This window comes from Triticum aestivum, chromosome 5A (genome assembly GCF_018294505.1).
Source record: "Triticum aestivum cultivar Chinese Spring chromosome 5A, IWGSC CS RefSeq v2.1, whole genome shotgun sequence".
Classification (NCBI taxonomy): domain Eukaryota; kingdom Viridiplantae; phylum Streptophyta; class Magnoliopsida; order Poales; family Poaceae; genus Triticum; species Triticum aestivum.
The window spans coordinates 224,154,423-224,158,771 of record NC_057806.1 but is presented as its reverse complement, the minus strand read 5'-3'; positions in this window follow the sequence as shown (position 1 = coordinate 224,158,771).

The window sequence follows — 4,349 nt, the reverse complement described above, 5'->3', positions numbered from 1 at the left end:
TGGTGGGTGGAATTTTACCCATCTTGTATCGGTTCGGGTCGGTGTGCATAGCTGGTCGGCGGAGGAGCGGACGGCCGGCCGGCGTCAATGCGTGGGTCGGAAGAGCGACTCGTCACGGCGCCGCGGGCTCCCTTGCTCCGGTTGCTGTCGTCGCTCGCTCGCCCGCGACGGCTGCCTTCGGCGGTAGGAGGCGGGTTAGGTTGATGGCGGGTTGGGGAGTTTCTACTGTGGTCTGCGCGTCATGCCCTATAGGACCCGATGGTAACATAATAATATTCGGTTACTAGTAACAGAATAGTCCAGCCCTATATATATATATATATATATATATTTGGGCCTTCCTTTTTTTGGCCTTTCTCTTTTTTGGGGGACAATAATCTATGAATGATGATCATCACACTTCTATTTATTTACAACTCAATGATTACAACTCGATACTAGAACAAAGTATGACTCTATATGAATGCCTCTGGCGGTATACCGGGATAGCAATGATGCATGAGTGACTTGTACGAAAGAATTATGAATGGTGGCTTTGCCACAACTAAAATGTCAACTACATGATCATGCAAAGCAATATGACAATGATGGAGCGCGTCATAGTAAACGAAATGGTGGAAAGTTGCATGGCAATATATCTCGGAATGGCTATGGAAATGCCATGATAGGTAGGTATGGTGGCTGTTTTGAGGAAGGTATATGGTGGGTGTATGATACCGGCGAAAGGTGCGCGGTATTAGAGAGGCTAGCAATGGTGGAAGGGTGAGAGTGCGTATAATCCATGGACTGAACATTAGTCATAAAGAATGCACATACTTATTGCAAAAATCTATTAGTTATCGAAGCAAAGTACTACGTGCATGCTCCTAGGGGGATAGATTGGGAGGAAAAGACCATCGCTCGTCCCCGACCGCCACTCATAAGGAAGACAATCAATAAATAAAGCATGCTCTAACTTCTTCACATAACGGTTCACCATACGTGCATGCTACGGGAATCACAAACTTCAACACAAGAATTTCTCAAATTCACAACTACTCAACTAGCACGACTCTAATATCACCATCTCCATATCTCAAAACAATTATCAAGTATCAAACTTCTCATAGTATTCAACACACTCATAAGAAAAAATAATAATCTTGAATGCCTAACATAATTAAAGAAAATTACCACGCTGTTTTTTAGGACTCTCAAAATAATCTAAGTGAAGAATGAGAGAACAATAGTTTCTATAAAACAAATCCACCACCGTGCCCTAAAAGATATAAGTGAAGCACTAGAGCAAAAACTATATAACTCAAAAGATATAAGTGAAGCACATAGAGTATTCTAACAATTTCCGAATCATGCGTGTCTCTCTCAAAAGGTGTGTACAGCAAGGATGATTGTGGAAAAATAACAAATACAGACTCAAATAATACAAGACACTCCAAGCAAAACACATATCATGTGGTAAATAAAAATATAGCTCCAAGTAAAGTTACTGATGGAAGTAGACGAAAGAGGGGATGCCTTCCGGGGCATCCCCAAGCTTGGGCTTTTAGGTGTCCTTAGATTATCTTGGGGTGCCATGGGCATCCCCAAGCTTAGGCTCTTGCTACTCGTTCTTCCATAATCCATCAAATCTTTCACCCAAAACTTGAAAACTTCACAATACAAAACTTAAACTAGAAAATCTTGTGAGCTCCGTTAGCGAAAGAAAACAAAACACCACTTCAAGGTACTGTAATGAACTCATTATTTATTTATATTGGTGTTAAACCTACTGTATTCCAACTTATGTATGGTTTATAAACTATTTTACTAGACATAGATTCATCAAAATAAGCAAACAACACACGAAAAACAGAATCTGTCAAAAACAGAACAGTCTGTAGTAATCTGTAGCTAACGCAAGTTCTGGAACCTAAAAATTCTAATATAAATTGCTGTACGTGAGGAATTTATCTATTAATCATCTGCAAAAAGAATTAACTAAATATCACTTTCCAAATAAAAATGGCAGCAATTCTCTTGAGCGCTAAAGTTTCTGGTTTTTACAGCAAGATTAAAAAGACTTTCCCCAAGTCTTCCCACTTTTATCAAAAAATTCATAAGATTGAACACTCTTCCAAGGCCACTTTCAGTAATATTGCAAACACAATTATCAATCTCATATTCATCATGGGGATTAAATAAATTTTCAAGGTTGTAAGAAGAATCACCCCAATCATGATCATTGCAACAAATAGTAGTCATAGCAAAACTAGCATCCCCAAGCTTAGGGTTTTGCATACCATTAACACAATTGACATTAAGATAATTTATAATAACATCATTGCAATCATGCTTTTCATCGAAGGAACTATTAAGTATGGGTGCAATAGCAACGATCTCATGTTTAACATAAGAAACTATAGCAAATTCATCTTCATAAATATTGGCATAATGGCCACAAGAATAGCAAGCATCATGTTCATCAAGGGATATTTCAATCATATCATCGGAATCATAATTATCTATAGATTCATGCATATCATTATTTTCTTTCGAAGCAATGGTCATTCTTTCAATAAATTCTTTGACATAGACATTATGAGCATAGTTTTCATAGCAAAATTTTCAGATTCGCAGAGAGTAATATCATATTTTTCAATCAAAGAAGCAACTTCATAAGCACCCTTAAGAGCAACAAATTCTTCAATTCGTTCGATATCGTAGTAACTATAAACACCCTTTGCATAAGAAGATAAGATTTCAATATCAATAAACTCACATAGGTAGGGGAGGTGTTTTTTAGTGTTCTTAGAGCAACAAGTAAAATCACAAATTTCACAAAGATTCCAAGCATAACACAGCAATCTTTTTATTTGATTCCATAAGAGTCTCCCTTTTTCAGACAAACGGTGACGCACAAAATGAGCATGCTCATCTAAAGATTTCCCATCAACTAGGCTAGTTGGGGTATCAGCACGAGCGCATAAGGATCGAAGATGATCTAAGTAGAACACTTTAAGTGGATCCATGTCAATAGATTTTTAGCAAGAAAAGATGAAAGCAAATAGAAGGCACATGGAAACCCAAACAAGGATACATATAGGAAGAAGGCAAACAAAAGAAGAGGTAAATAGGGAAAGAGAAGGAGGACGGAGAGAGAGGGCAAATAAAATAGCAAGGGTGAAGTGGGCGAGAGGAGAACAAGAGGCAAACGAGAGGCAAATGGCAAATAATGTAATGCGGGAGATAAGGGTTTGTGATGGGTACTTGGTATGTTGACTTTTGCGTAGACTCCCCAGCAACGGCGCCAGAAATCCTGCTTGCTACCTCTTGAGCACTGCGTTGGTTTTCCCTTGAAGAGGAAAGGGTGATGCAGCAAAGTAGCGTAAATATTTCCCTTAGTTTTTGAGAACAAAGGTATCAATCCAGTAGGAGGCCACGCACGAGTCCCTCGCACCTACACAAACAAATAAAATCATCGCAACCAACGCAATAAAGGGGTTGTCAATCCCTTCACGGTCACTTACGAAAGTGAGATCTAATAGATATGATAACATAATATTTTTGGTATTCTATGATAAAGATGCAAAGTAAAGAAAGCAAAATAAACGGAAAAGGAAATAGCTTGTTGACAGAAGATTAATATGATGGAAAATAGACCCGGTGGCCATAGGTTTCACTAGTGGCTTCTCTCGAGAGCATAAGTATTACGGTGGGTAAACAAATTATTGTTGAGCAATTGACAGAATTGAGCATAGTTATGAGAATATCTAGGTATGATCATGTATATAGGCATCACGTCTGAGACAAGTAGACCGACTCCTGCCTGCATCTACTACTATTACTCCACACATCGACCGCTATCCAGCATGCATCTAGAGTATTAAGTTCAAAAGAACAGAGTAACGCTTTAAGCAAGATGACATGATGTAGAGGGATAAACTCATGCAAGATGAAATAAACCCCATCTAGTTATCCTCGATGGCAACAATACAATACGTGCCTTGCTGCCCCTACCGTCACTTGGAAAGGACACCGCAAGATTGAACCCAAAGCTAAGCACTTCTCCCATTGCAAGAAAGATCAATCTAGTAGGCCAAACCAAACTGATAATCCGAAGAGACTTGCAAAGATAACCAATCATACATAAAAGAATTCAGAGAAGATTCAAATATTGTTCATAGATAAACTTGATCATAAACCCACAATTCATCAGTCTCAACAAACACACCGTAAAAGAAGATTACATCGAATAGATCTCCACAAGAGAGGGGGAGAACTTTGTATTGAGATCCAAAAAGAGAGAAGAAGCCATCTAGCTAATAACTATGGGCCCAAAGGTATGAAGTAAACTACTCACACTTCAGCGA